The following is a 14,876-nucleotide window of genomic DNA, read 5'->3' as shown; positions in this document are numbered from 1 at the left end:
GTCTTGGCTTACAGACGGCCACCTTCTGACTGTCCACCTATGGTCTCCTCTGGGCACAAGGACGCTAGCGAACCAAGGCCCCACCTCTGCCCTCATTTAGCCTCCAAATCTCCAAATACAGTCACTGGGGGCGAGGGCTTCAGCATGTGGATTTGGGGGGATGCAGGTCAGTCCATACCACCCCTCCACCGCCGGGGCACCCAAGCACGGAGCCCAGCATCACCCCAAGCTCCTCCCACAAGGGAGGTGCATGGGCCACAAGCAGGAGGTTAGAGAGGGAGGAGCTGGGGACTCCGGGGGCCACGCCCATAGGCCAGGTCAGGGCAGCAGAGCCCCTGAGTCCGTGCAGTCCCCCATCGCTGCCTCCTTCCCAGCGGCACAATGACCTCAGGAGGCCGCAGCCCCCGGGCCTGTCGCAGGTCACAGGCGGAGCCAGCAGCAGCGTCTGGGCCTTCGTTCTGCCTCAGTGGTGGGGGAAGTGGGAAGCTTTGGGGTCAGGCATGAGATCCCGCCCCCCTACTCACCAGCTGCAGGACCCCGGACCCGGCTGGCCTCCCTGAGCCTGCCTGTTCTCGCTAGAAATCCAGGATGGCCCCCTGGCCACCGCTGCTCTGAGGTGGCCCCTCGGGGGCCCATGGGAAGAACACTGCTGACCGTGACCAAATACGGGCATGTGTCAGAGCCCAAGAGTCTGTGTGCGGACCGTCCAGTGACCGGGACAGCCGCTGGGAAGGTGGCCTGACCTCCGGCCCCTCCCAGTGGGGGCCAGACCCCCCGCAGCCCAGCCCAGCACTGGGGCCTGGGGTGGGGTTCAGTCTCGGCTCTCAGCTCCTCCCTCCTGCCACCTCCAGACCCCCAGACAGCTCCTCTATCTGCCACTAACCAGCCTTGGGACGTGGGCAGCTCACACCTCTGCTCTGAGCTTCCGTTTTCCCACCAAGACAATGGGGACGATGAGCGCAGAAGAAGCAGGGGATTCAGTAGGATGGTACACGTTCAGCGTTAGGACAGGCTCCCTCGGGGCAGCATGATGACCCCAGCCATTGTTGCTACAAGGCGGGTTCAGCCAGGGATGGGGGTGGCCCTGTGACCAGTGACCCAAGAGCTCCACTGAACCGCTCCCTGGCCTTGGGGAAGGCTGTGTGGCATCTTCTAGACTGCCTAGTCTACTAAGGAGGAGGACAGCCAGACAGTGGACGCAGGCCCTGACCCCCTCCCCAAGCCTGGTCAGCGGGATGGGGGGCACCAGCACGGCCTCCCAGACCTTGTCAATATTAACCGCCATCTCGAGGGGCCAGCCCTGGAATGTGGCCCCCCTTGGGCGCAGGTGACCCCTTTACGGGCCCACCTAAGGTCTGTTCATTAAACCTACCAGAGACACTGGCCATGCCCGAGCAGGGTCATATTTTACCCCCAGCCGCCCCCTGGGGCTTGGGCCTCGGCTCAATGCCCTCTCACTGAGGTCTGCCCTTCGGGGCTGGTGGCTGTGGCTTTGGCAACCACCCCGCCTAACAGCACTGGCCCAGGGCTGCCGGAGTCCCCAAGAAGTGAGGACAGGCCTGGCGGAAGCTGGTTCCCTCCAGAGTGTGGGCACTTTCCAGGGGACAGAGGGACACCGGTGTCTCTACAGCCACAGTGGAGGCTCAGGTCCAGAAAGTGGGGATCGCAGAAGGAGGGGAGCAGAGAGAGGGCTGTCAGCTCAAGCCCAGAGGCTGGAAACTGTGAAGCGAGTGCTGGTTCCCCTGTAGGCCAGCGAGCCACCATCCATGCAGGCGCTCCACGTCAGCCCCGACAACAGGGCCCAGCGAGTCCCCAGCCTGCCTGGCAGAGCCTCAGCCTTGCCCGTTTTGGCCCGGCTCCCACGTCCGTGGCCGGAGGGTGGGCTAGGCAGTGCTCTGGGCCCGTCTGCTCCATGGAGCCACCCCCAGGCCCCTACCCAGCCTCAGTGTGTCCATGAGACCCACCGGGACGCGCCCTGTCCCGGCCACTCCCCATGAGCAGAAGACAGGCGGGCAGCACAATCCCGATGTGAGCTGGGCTTTGGGGCACCCGCCCTGTAGCACCCTCAAACCTAGAGCCTGAGGAGGGACAGAACCGGCAGGGACTCCAGCAGCCCCAGACCCCAGCCAGGGCCCCACACTGGACACACCCAGGGTCCAACGTGTCCTTGCAGGAGGATTCTGGGGCCGAGTCGATCGCAGAGAACTCAACGGTGTTCGCGAGTCCAGCAGGGCCTCTGAGGGGCCGCGCTAGCCTGCGCGGAGCGAGGGCTTGGCTAGGCAAAAACACTCCTGGCCAAGGGTCAGCCTCAGCCAAGGCGGGGATGGGCCGGGGTGGGAGCCTGGCCTGCAAGCCTACAGGCAGGGCTGCGAGAGGGGAGCCCAACTGTGTGTTTGGGGGGTTGTCTGGGGAGGGCTGTGCTGCATATGAAGAAATGTTCTCGAGCCAGAGGGGGTCGCAGCATCCCCCACTCCCTGGAGAAGGCCCCTCAGTCCCCAGGAATTCTGAAGGTGCCCTGTGCTGTGGTTGGGAGCTGGAGCTGGTGTACCCACCCCCACCCCCGCCGACCTCACCCCTGCAGGCAGTGCTGATCCTGGGCAGGGCTGAGGAGGAAGTGGGCCTGTCGGGGAGGGTCTGTGTGCTGGGGTTGGGGAGGGGGCTCACAGCAGCCTGCCGGGACTGGGGCACGCAAGCCTGGGCCTGTGCCCTCTGCAGCTCTGCTGCCGGTCTCTCTCCTTCCAGCCTGCCCCAGCCTGCCCACCACACAGCTCAGGGGCTGGGGCCTGCCCGCGGCCTGCCCCCCAAATGCCCGGGACTGCCACTTGCCCAGACTTGCCCAGGGAACTCCTGGGGCCCTTCTTTCTCCTGTCCTCTCAGCCACCTCCACTGCTCCTCCCCCAGCCTCTCTTCTACGCTCCTGCCCCCTGCTCAGCCCCACCCACTCCCATGTTGCTGCCTACGGTCTCATGTATACATGGGGTACTCGGGAGGCCCCCCCCGTGCCTGCCTCTAGCTCCAGCCGTCAGTCTCACAGCCCCAAGGTCAGTGGCGTTCTGCCCAGCCCGGGGTGGGGGGAGCCACCTTGGGTCACCTGCTGTAGCCACCTGGCAGGGCCCATTCATGCCAAGCACTGGGCCAGTGCAGGGCAGGGCCACAGGGAGCTGAGGGCCAAGGGGCAGGGCAGAGGGGGCTGGTGTCATGTCCGCTGTGGCAGTGTGTGCGCCCCTGGGTGCAAAAAAAAACACAAGCTGCTTCTGCATCTTAAATTCGAGGTGTTTCGGGGGTCACTTTGTTCTCCACAATAGCCAATAGCCGATCAGAAGATAACGGGGGGAAGCGCAGGGTACCCTGTTCCCAGCATGCCGAGCGCTGGCTCTCCACCCAACCCACAGATGCGACTCCTCTCAGACACAGGCCTCCGTGATGTCACCTTGTAAGAGGGAAACTGAGGCTCGGAGCGCTCCGGCACCACTGGTCACGCAGCTCATCAGCGGCCCACGGGTTGACCAATGCACCGAGGGCCGGGAGCTGGAAGCGTGGTGGCACGGTGGCGCTGGCAGGGGGGTGGGCACTCGCGGCCACAGCAGAGCAGGTGTGCTCCTGGCAGAAGGGTGGGCTGCAGGGAGCCCTGCACGCCTCAGGTCCCAGTCTTGGGTTCGTGCGACCCTGAGCGAAGCGTCGGGGGGCTTTTCTGAGCTGACAGAGCTGGAGGTTCCATGGAAGAACAGGGAGTTGAGAAGGACAATACGATTTCTGGGGGGAAACAACCAGGGAACGGGGCTGCTCTTCCCAGCGCCGAGGGACAAGCCGCTGTCTTTGTGATATTTGCGGTTCTTAGACGGGAGGGACCAGCCTCGCAGTCAGAGCCTGACGCCACTCCGCCAGCGCCAGGCACCCAGAGCCCCGGAGCTGCGGAGCCGGGAGTCTGCATTGCCTCCTGTGTGGCAGGCACGACTGTCCTTCCGTCAAGCTCCAGGAGGCCCGGGCGCACAGCCGCGTAGCTCTGAGCCGCACAAGTGGGATTTGTCCCCAGCCCGCCTGGCTTTGCACAGGAGACACAGGGCAGCATCACAAACCAGGTGGGACGTTGGTGACGCCCACTGTTTGGGGGGAAATGAAGCTAGTGCGTCGCCGCGAGCACAAGAGACAACGCACGTGAGGAGGCCGTAGACGCAAAATTGAAACCACTGAACAGGCACAAGGAGGAAGCGTGTGTGGGGAGCCAGCCCACGGGCCGCACACGGAGGTGGCCTCTACCCAGCTCCGCGACAGGGCTGAGAGCCAGAAGCAGGGAGCGAGGCTGCCACCCCACGGGGCCCCCTCCCCGCCCAACCCTACACACCAAAAACCGTAGGCGACGTCGGAAAATTGGTTTTTAGTAGAAAAGCATGAAAGGGGAGGCCAGGAACTGGAAAGAGGGTTCACAAAAGAAGGGTCACAAAGACTGAGAAGATGCCTCACTCCTTCTGTCTTCAGAGACAGGGCTGGTCAACCACAGCCCGGAGGTCTGATCCGGCCCCCGACCCGCTTCTGTAACTAAAGTTTTATTAGAACACAGCCACGCCCGCTCATGTGGGATCCGTGTCTGGCCGCCCTCAGGCGACGGCAGAGTGGAGGAGCTGTACCAGGGACCACGAGGCCCTCGGCACCTAAGATATTTACCACCTGGGCCGTCACAGAAAAGCTTGCAAACCTAAACGGAGGGATGCAGGATTGGCGGAAGTGAACGTAAGTTCTGCGCTTGTAACTCCCGGAGGAGACGGGCCTGGATGCCGGCGCCCCTCCCAGAAAGTGTGTGGATGCCGTGTCTCAAGACTGCTGCTCTCCCTGTGAGCCTGTCACCCCCCCGTCCAGGGGTCCACCCCTAAAGAACCGATCTTCTTAGCCCCAAAGAGTTTCGTGCCGACTAGTCGATCACAGTCTTATTTGAACAGTAAAAAAATGGGAAACAGACCACGCGGCCGGTGTTTGTGCATTAGGGATGATTGTGAGGCTTCTAGGGACCCAGGAAAGGGCCTGGTGTGCGAGGTGACTTGGAGACGGCCAGGTGCCGCACCGTGCCCGCGGGCAGTGCACCTGTGTGCGTCAAACACCAGCTCGCAGGAGCGTGGCTGCCCCTTCCGGCTGTCTCCAGAGGGCGGGCACCAAGATGCAGTTTGAAGAGGTTTTCCTGTATTTCCCAAAATGTTCTGTCTTGAGTTGTTTTTGTTTCAGCAAGTGGGAAGGAGTAAGCGTAAATGTGGAGGGGAGGCGACTCTGAGTGGCTCCCCCACAGAAAACCAACCCATCTGGCCTTGCTGCCCACGGGTCCGCCTCGTCTGGGAAGGGCGGTGACCCCGAGCTGGGCTGGGGGACCCGGGACCCACTCAGCTCTCTCGCCCACACTGGCTCAGGGGCCAGGCATGGGGACCTTTCTGCTGTGTCCACTGAGGGGTGGGAGCTGTCTGTTTGCTGGCAGCCACGTAGGGTGGGGAGGGTGCCTCCCTGGGGGTCCCCCCCGACCCACTCCCTGCCCGCCTGCCGACCGCGTGCCCCAACCCATTCCCTCCGCGGGGTGGGCACCATCAGGCACTGCCAGGACATCAAGGCTCAGGGCCCCTTCGAGGTTGCTCCCCTGGTTGGGGTCCTCCTGCAGGTGGGACCCACCCTGTGCCCCCCCCCCCCGAGGCTGACACCTTCCCTCCCTGAAGCAGGGCCCGGCCCCGGCCCCAGAGCCGCTCCTAGGCCTCCTCACCGGACCCCATTTAGAGACGGGCGAGGGGCCTGGGGGCAGAGGGACCCAGCCGAGTGGCCACTCGGGCGGGCACGGGAGACTCTCCGCTCTTCCCAGAGGGGCCAACATTTCCTTGTCGCGAAATGAAGTAAATGGGACAGTGAAGGGGGGCAGTTTTTAAATTGCCGCTTTAAGCCATTTGGAAGTCTGCTAATTATTCTCTCGGGGAAAGAAATGCAGGTTCATTATTATAATGAGCTTTGGGCAAATAGTTCATCGAGTCTGCCGAGCCGCAGCGGCTCCTGAGGAGAGTGGCCTCCCTCCGAAAGGCCTCCCGCCCGCCTCGGAGCTAATTGGCCCTGGGGTCTGCCCGGCCCTGTGCTGTTGGTGTGCTATTTTAATTCACTTATGAAAAGCCCCCGCTTTGATGTCCGGGACCAGATAAGGACGGCCGCGGGGACCGGCGCGGGGAGCGGGTTTGTGCCGCCCGCCCGCAAGGCCTCCCCGCCGCCCGCTCTGGGCCCCGGGCCAAGGCGATGTCATGAGGTAACTGCACAAACAGTCCTGCCTGAAAAAATATGCTTTTGTTTCACTAATAAATCTCTCCTTGGAACACTCCCCGCGGGCTCTCAGCTCTCCTTGGGCCGGCCACTGCCTGGCGGGGCCTTCCTGCTCGGCACTGGGCATGGGGTCCTGCCCGGGACACACGGCCTCCAGGCAGGCCCAGGGCGGCCCAGCACGGTCCCCTGGCCGAGTTTGTCCCAGACCTGCCAGGAGTGCCCGGCTTCTCCGGCCTCCCCGGCCTCCTGGCCTCCCAGCCTCCCTGGCTTCCCCGGCCTCCCCGGCCTCCCAGCCGTCTGCCCCACTCCGCTCTCTCCCACTCTCTTCCCCGACTTCCCCCACATGCTGGCCTCAGTGACCTCTCTCTGCCCCCTTTCCTGCATTGGAGGTTAGTCCTCAGGGGCCGCCCAGCTGGGGCCGGGGGTGGGGGTGGGGGCAGACCAGGGTGCGGGGTGACCTCTCCGCACCTCGCATCTTGGGCCTCCCGGGGATAGCCCACCCCACGGCCTCGCCCGCCTCTGTCTGTGTGCACCCCCCTGCCTTCAGCAGGCCTGGAAGCGGTGGCCCTGCCGTCTGGAGCACTGAGGGCAGCCCAACCTCGCCTGCCCAGGGCCTGGCCAGGGCCAGGGCGTCCCGCTCTGTGCAGAAGGGGCTGCCTGGTCCCTGAGCTATCTTGGCCAGGACGAGGGGACTGAGACAGGTACCCCGCCCATCCCGGGCAGACCCCGTATATACAGGGCGATGTGGGCCCATGCACAGGGACAGACAGCTGACGTGGCACCCCGGGCCTGGCTCCCGCCCCTGCCATCACCCCCTCTTTGCTCTTCTGCCCCAATCTCAGGAACCTGCCTCAACCCTGACTGCCTGGCCGCCACCCACCTCTCTCCTCTCCCACTCTCACCTCTGGCCCAGCCCCCTCACCTCCCCATCACCATCCAGAAACCCTCCTTCCCTGGCCTCCCCATTTCCCCAAAGTCCCGCGATCTCTCTTGTCAGTGACATGAGTGGTGTTCCCAGCAGAGAAAGCTGAGTGCGGACCCTTGCCCTCCCACTTGCTAGCTACGCGACCCCGGGCGCCCCACGTGGCCCCTCTGAGCCTCGGTTTCAGCATCTGTAAGGAGGAGATAGGGACACTAACTCCGGGCCCCTGGCCAGGATTACCTGGAGCCCCGTCTGTGGAGCACCTGGCCTGGCGCCCGGCACGTGGCGAGGTGGAAGCTCTTGGTTCCCGCCCCCTCTTGTGGGCACCGCTGTGGGCACTGTTGTGGGTTTGTCTTCCCCGCCCACTGCCGAGCGCCAGACAGAGGTTCGATGCCATCTGCTTGGGGCCCCGAGAGCCTGGTGGGCTGCAGCTCGAAGTGAACGCACCCAGGCTGACCCAGTGTCTGCCCCCCCAGCCCCCACCCCAGCTCCTTCCCCATCTCAGGCAGGGAACGTGTGCTGGGGGCACTCCTGGAATTGTGGGGCTGCCCCCGACCAGAAACACACCATGTGATTACAGACCCGGATAATGACCGTGCAGGAGCAACACAGGGCACTGTGACCGGGGACCCGGGGAGACCTCCGAGGGAGGGGCGTCTGAAAATAGCTCTCAGGGTTGCTATTAATAGGCTTCAGTGCAGAGCTGTCCAGAGGAGAAAACAAAAAAGAAGACCCTAATTTCTCCATAGATGACTATCATTAATTTTATTCAATGAAAGTGTTTGGATAGATGTTTTAGTTCTACTTGAATTTCTAGAGAATTCAAACAGTACAGAAAGGTCAGAAAACAAAAGTGAAAACCTCCAGGGCTTCTCTTCTGTTCCTAAGGATATCCCTTGTTATTCCAGAAATATCATCCTTAACATGAGGGGAGCAGCATTCTAGACCTTGCACTGTATGTTGCACAGAAAAAACGATGGGTGGGTAGACGGCTGGATCAGTGAACAGATAAATGGGTATGTGGTTGTAAGATGGATGGATGGATGGATGGATGGATGGATATAGGTGGATGGATGGATGGATGGATGGATGGATGGATGGATGGATGGATATAGGTGGATGGATGGATGGATGGATGGATGGATGGATGGATGGATGGATGGATATAGGTGGATGGATGGATGGATGGATATGGGTGGATGGATGGATGGATGGATATAGGTGGGTGGATGGATGGATGGATGGATATAGGTGGATGGATGGATGGATGGATGGATGGATGGATGGATATAGATGGATGGATGGATGGATGGATGGATGGATGGATGGATGGATATAGGTGGATGGATGGATGGATGGATGGATATAGGTGGATGGATGGATGGATGGATGGATGGATGGATGGATGGATATAGGTGGATGGATGGATGGATGGATGGATGGATGGATGGATGGATGGATATAGGTGGATGGATGGATGGATATAGGTGGGTGGATGGATGGATGGATATAGGTGGATGGATGGATGGATGGATGGATATAGGTGGATGGATAGATGGATGGATGATGGATGGATGGATGGATGGATGGATGGATGGATGGATGGATGGATATAGGTGGATGGATGGATGGATGGATGGATGGATGGATGGATGGATGGATGGATATAGGTGGGTGGATGGATGGATATAGATGGATGGATATAGGTGGATGGATGGATGGATATAGGTGGATGGATGGATGGATATAGGTGGATGGATGGATGGATGGATGGATATAGGTGGATGGATGGATGGATGGATATAGGTGGATGGATGGATGGATGGATGGATGGATGGATGGATGGATGGATATAGGTGGGTGGATGGATGGATGGATGGATGGATATAGGTGGATGGATGGATGGATGGATGGATGGATGGATGGATATAGGTGGATGGATGGATGGATGGATGGATATAGGTGGATGGATGGATGGATGGATGGATATAGGTGGATGGATGGATGGATGGATGGATGGTTGGATGGATGGATATAGGTGGATGGATGGATGGATATAGGTGGGTGGATGGATGGATGGATATAGGTGGATGGATGGATGGATGGATGGATGGATATAGGTGGATGGATAGATGGATGGATGATGGATGGATGGATGGATGGATGGATGGATATGGATGGATGGATGGATGGATGGATATGGATGGATGGATGGATGGATGGATGGATGGATGGATATAGGTGGATGGATAGATGGATGGATGATGGATGGATGGATGGATGGATATAGGTGGATGGATGGATGGATGGATGGATGGATGGATGGATGGATGGATATAGGTGGATGGATAGATGGATGGATGATGGATGGATGGATGGATATAGGTGGATGGATGGATGGATGGATGGATATAGGTGGGTGGATGGATGGATGGATGGATATAGGTGGATGGATGGATGGATGGATGGATGGATGGATGGATGGATATAGGTGGATGGATGGATGGATGGATGGATGGATATAGGTGGATGGATGGATGGATGAATGGATGGATGGATATAGGTGGATGGATGGATGGATGGATGGATGGATGGATATAGGTGGATGGATGGATGGATGGATGGATGGATGGATATAGGTGGATGGATGGATGGATGGATGGATATAGGTGGATGGATGGATGGATGGATGGATGGATGGATATAGGTGGGTGGATGGATGGATGGATGGATGGATGGATATAGGTGGATGGATGGATGGATGGATGGATATAGGTGGATGGATAGATGGATGGATGGATGGATATAGGTGGGTGGATGGATGGATGGATGGATGGATATAGGTGGATGGATAGATGGATGGATGATGGATGGATGGATGAGTGGGTGGGTGAGTATATGGGTGAATAGACAGACATACCATCAGAAATTATTGTAAATATGGTAGTGCTACTTTTGATTTATTCATTTTTCTTAACAAAGAAAAAAAAGTGAAACCTAAAAATGCTGAATTAGATAAACGTTTCTTCACCAAAGGAGAGTTTACTTCCAAACATCACTTTCAGGTTCGGGGGGGAGAAACATCATAAAATGTGGGAAGTTGGAGTCATCGTGGGTTTTCGTGGTCTTCCTTCCACTTCATGTGGTATCGAGCGATGCCGTAGTCCTGCCCAGCCCGCTTCCTGCCTCCCAGGACGAGTTAGTCATGTCAGTGCTGCGGTCCTCACATTGGTCAGGCCTCTGGCACGTGCCTGCCTCCCGCTGTGGGTTCACCTTGATTCTGCAGTAAGGTGGAGTTGGGGCTCAGTTCTTCATTTCTATTTTGATCACTCTCTCGGTTAGATGAAGTTCTTCCTCAAGTGGTCAATTCTGGAGGGTCCCCCAGTTCTTGCCGATTCCTGCTGCCCTCTTCCCTTGTACTGCCTCCCTCCCTTGTCCCCTTCATGTGCCCAGATCCAGGCTGGCGCCCTGTCTCTCAAACCCGCCTGTGTCCTGGCCACGTTCCCTCTGGAACCCTCCTTCTTTCCTACTCCAGTCTGGATTTCTTCCCCTGAGGCCGCCTGCCTGGCATCATTCTAGAACTTGCCTTTATGATTATCCTAGGTTGGACTTCTTGTCCCTGGATCTTGCATCTTCTTTACTGGTTGTCTCCTCCGTTTTCTGGAAAAACCTCAGTGCCTTCCCAGGAAGAGGAGCATGGCATGGAAGGAAAGCATTCGGAGTCCTCAGAACTTCCGAAAACGTCTTCATCCAATTGCTGCGCCCTGTTGATAGTTTAACCAGGTATAGAACTGCAAGGTCTCCAGAACCCTGCAGACCTGTCCCGAGGTCTTCTGGCCTCCAGACGTGCTGTGGAGACATCTCATGCCTGCCTTAGCCCCAAGCCTTCCACCGTGCTCTTCCATTTTTCTGTTCCCTGGAATTTTTCTGTATCTACATTCTAGCCTTGGGGGTCTGCATTTCCCAGCGAGGTTCCTTTGTAGCCGACTTTGTTCGTTGAGGGTGCTGATATCCGGCCGACCATTTTATTCTTGAGTTCCAGAACGTTCTCTTTATCATTTCTGACTGTGTCCTTCATGACATCATCTCTGTTATCTCTTTCGAATTCCTTTTAACCAGATGGAAGACATTTTAAATGAAACTTCGATGTCTCTTTCCTCTCTTTTCTATGTGTAGGATTATGTCCTCAACTTTACCCTCGTCTCTGACGCTCTGTAAGAGCCCTGTCTCCAGTGTCCTGTCTTGCTGCTCTCTCACATTTGTGGTCTGATCCTGCCCTTGCCTGGTGGGTGTAACGGTTCCTGGAATCTTTCTGAGGATTCCAGATACATTTTCCTATCTTGAGATCACCTCACTTCCTGATCCCCTGTTTCTGTTTGGTCAGCCTGGCCTCTCTTTCATGTTCCGAGCATTTTCAAGTGCTTGCTCGGGATCTGAGCATGGATGGGCTTGCCGGCATTTAGGTCGTGTTAACTATGATGGGTGGGGTGCCAGGCGCCGCACTGAGGGACACCATATGTCGCAGTGCTTGGGCTCTGCTTCCAAGAGCTTGCCTGGGAGCACAGGGCTGGCGGCTGGGAGTCCACTGGGAAGACGCACCGGTGTGCAGAGGGACGGGAGGAGAGCCTCACACCCCGTCCTCTGTCCACTCTACCCTCTTAGTGCCGCAAGCAACTTCTTGGCACGGCATTCAGCGGGGCTGGCCCTGGCGCTGTCACAGCCCCCCGGCTCAGCAGGACGGGCATGGTCTCCAGCACAGCTCCACCCCACACTATGGTTGTGCCATGGCCTGGCCAGGGGCCGTCACACCCTGCCACCCTGCCGCCCTCCCACACAGCCCTGCACGGGGTCCTCAGCGCTGTCATCCTGCTGCCCTGGCTCCCCGTCCAGAGCCAGCCCAGACTTCCCACGCTCCAGCTGGGTGGAGCCCCTGCACCTGACACCCTGTCAAGGCTGGGAATCAGCTGGGTCCCTCTCCATGTCCCCAGGCTCAGCTCCTTGGCACTGTCACTGCTCCGTGCATGTAGCCAGAATGTCCTCCTGAATGTGTGTGCAGTCAGGTCCGCTCCGGCTACCCTTTTCATAAGGCCTGGAAGGGGGAGCGTGAGGTCGAGCCTATGGCTCCCAGCAGCATTCTGAGGCTCGTGGCCACTGGGGCCGCCAGGTAGGGAACAGGGACCAGGAAGGGCAGAAGTGCCCAGGTGGCCCCACCTGCAGAGCTGAGGGGTGGCTGAGTGCCCACTGGGCAGTCATCCTGCCCCTGTGCTGAAGTCGTGGTGTTGGGGCTATCCTGGCCAAGGGCAGGGTAGGGAGGTTGGCAGACCACAGGCCAGCAGAGAGCGGTGCTGGTGGACACAGCGGACATCGCGAGGGGTGGCGTTCTTGAGGGGAGTCGGCCTGAGGCGCATCCCCCGCCATCCCCGGGGATCCCCATCAGGGTGACCTCCAGCTGCCCTGGTGTCTGCGGTCTGGGCAGCTGGCCTCTTGCCCTCTGTCAGGATCCGGTTCTGGGGAAACCTGCCCAGACACCCCCAGGAAAGTGAGGAGTAAATGCAAAATCCCTGGCGAAGCCCTCCAGTGTGCCTGACCCATCACACGTGAGCGTAGGCGGCATCATCTGTGGGACCACAGAGGGGTTCGACCGCCCTGAGCCTCAGTTTCCCCTTCTGCTACCTGGGCCTGCAGGGCTGCTCTGAGGACCAGAAGGGGCCACTCGTCTGCAGCGGGAGAAGTCGCATTACTGAGACTGTAATCCTATTGGTAACGTAACCGGGGGAGGAGAGGGGCAGCAGCGCTCAGGGGCTGAGTGAGCCCACGCTGGGAGCCCGACCCCAGGCAGCAGTCAGTTCGGCCGTGTAACAACCATCGGCTCTCATGCAGGTGCCGGCAGGGATGCCGGGGCTCAGCTGGGCCGAGAGGACGTGCGATGGGTTGGGGGCTCGTCCCCATGGGCCAGTGGGCAGCCCGGACACATTCTCACAACGATGGCAAAGGCCCCCACTGTCCCCCAGGGGCTCAGAGTCATTCCACCAGCGCACAGCACTCCCACCTCTCAGTCCCCGGCACCCCGCTCCGAAGCTCCCAGCCCCAACTTGGGTGGGTGATCAGCCTCCAGCAGGAGGGCTTTCAAGCACCAGCCCTGCCCCTGACTCGCGGTGCGATCTCAGGCAGGTGGAGGAGGGTTCCAAGCCTCAGTTTCCTTACCCGCAGAATGGGTGTGGACGGTTCCAAGCCTCTGCCTGGTGGTGGTCCTGGGAAACAAACAGAGTGGTGGGGGAGGGGCCTCGCAGGCGTGTGCGCAATCCTGGCGGCGGCTGCCTGTGTGGACGGCCCCTCAGAGCCCTCCCGGCTCAGCGCCCGGCAGCAGCAGGGGCCCCACCCCAGGCAAACCCCACGCCCTGCACCGCGTGCCCGCCGCACTCCTTCCCTGGCCATGCCCACCCTGCCGCCCCTCAGCCTGCCCCGCGGGGCCCCACTGCATTGTCCCCTCCTTGGGGAAGCCGAATAGGGCAGCCGCACCCCTGCACTGAGCCCTCACCCCAAAATCTAGTCCTGAAATCCTACTTTCCATTTCAAGAAATAGAAACTCCCCCCAGAATTGCTGGCACAAAGCTAGGAATGTGCGGACCCCCACAGCGGCCGAGCCCCAGAGGGAGGCGGCTTCAGGTGTGCCTGGATCCAGGACCCAGCAGTACAGAAGGTGGCAAAGGGCTCTCCACAGCCCGCGGGTCACATGGGGTGGCAGGTCCATTCGGCTGGGCTGCATTCCGAGCTGGGCTGTGCAGGATTTCCCGGATTGCCGGTTGGCGGGAAGGCCACCAGGGCAGGGCGTGAGGACCCCTCCCTGGGACCGGCCTGCCCACGGGGGAGGCTGAGGGGCTGGAATTTTCTGACCCAGTGGGCTCTGCAGTACCTGAGTATGGCGGGGCTGGCCCACGGAGCCACCTCCCCAGGGCTGCTCTGACGGGGGAGCCGGAAGGCCAGGCCAGTCCCAGCAGCAGGGACACGGGGCCGCACCCCAGAAGCAGGCCTCACAGCCCAGGGGGAGCAGGGGGCCCCGAGTGCGGAAGCCACTCCCGAGCCACAAGGCCTCCAGAAGGTCACCAGTTTTAGCCAAAGAGAGAAAAAAAACACAGGATGCCTAAGATGAAGGACCGTTTTTTGTATGTCCCAAATATTTCATACGACGTTTTCCACTAAAAATAATTCACGGTGTATCTAAAAATCCCCATTTTTAGTTGTGCATCCTGTAGTCCTTCCAACAACCTGCTCTGGAGGGTCTCCAAACCCCTCTGGGCCTCACCCCTGCCTCTGGTGTAGGACCCCTCCTGCCAGGGTTAGAGCAGAGAGGACTGGGCAGGAGGCTGGCGTAGGAGCCATCCACCCAGGCCTGCGTGCACACGCTGAGTCCGCGTGCACGGGCTCCCTTCCTCCTCCCTCCCTCCCTTCCTCCCTCCCTCCCTTCCTCTCTCCCTCCCTTCCTCTCTCCCTCCCTCCTTTCCTTCCTCCTCCCTCCCTTCCTTCTTGTCCCTCACTTCCTCCTCCCTCCCTTCCTCCCTCCCTCCCTTCCTCCCTCCCTCCCTTCCTCCCTTCCTCTCTCCTTCCCTCCCTTCCTTCCTCCTCCCTCCCTTCCTTCTAGTCCCTCACTTCCTCCTCCCTCGCTTCCTCCCTCCCTCCCTCC

At 59.8% G+C, this 14,876-nt stretch overlaps 1 protein-coding gene across 1 annotated transcript in view; it reads left to right on the top strand.

Moving 5' to 3' along the window:
• The window catches only part of KCNQ1 (potassium voltage-gated channel subfamily Q member 1), a 322,363-nt gene that overhangs the window by 271,410 nt on the left and 36,077 nt on the right, over positions 1–14,876 (top strand). The window lies entirely within an intron of this gene.

The sequence above is a fragment of the Ursus americanus genome, chromosome 24 (genome assembly GCF_024610735.1).
Source record: "Ursus americanus isolate L20-20 chromosome 24, mUrsAme1.1.p, whole genome shotgun sequence".
Taxonomy (NCBI): domain Eukaryota; kingdom Metazoa; phylum Chordata; class Mammalia; order Carnivora; family Ursidae; genus Ursus; species Ursus americanus.
The sequence above is the reverse complement of the archived record's forward strand: the minus strand, read 5'-3'. Positions and strand labels throughout refer to the sequence as shown.